The sequence below is a fragment of the Penaeus chinensis genome, chromosome 12 (assembly GCF_019202785.1).
Source record: "Penaeus chinensis breed Huanghai No. 1 chromosome 12, ASM1920278v2, whole genome shotgun sequence".
Classification (NCBI taxonomy): Eukaryota; Metazoa; Arthropoda; class Malacostraca; order Decapoda; family Penaeidae; genus Penaeus; species Penaeus chinensis.
The window spans coordinates 24,123,980-24,124,222 of NC_061830.1; positions in this window are offsets into that span (position 1 = coordinate 24,123,980).

Here is a 243-nt window from a genome sequence, read left to right on the forward strand (position 1 = left end):
TCAGAACCCCAAAAGGATTGGCTAATCCACGCCGCACAGCATTTAAAATATCAAAAATAAAATGAGCGACCATCGGCTCTGCCAGCTCCCGTGCGTGCGGCGCGGATTAGCCAATCACGGGGGAGAGAGGGCTGCCCACCTTGACGCCTCTCGAAGGTATAAGGATAAGTCCGATATGCGAAGCTGAGCCTCGCCACCACATCCTGCCTCCCTGCTGGGCACCGGATGCGGCTGGCTATCACA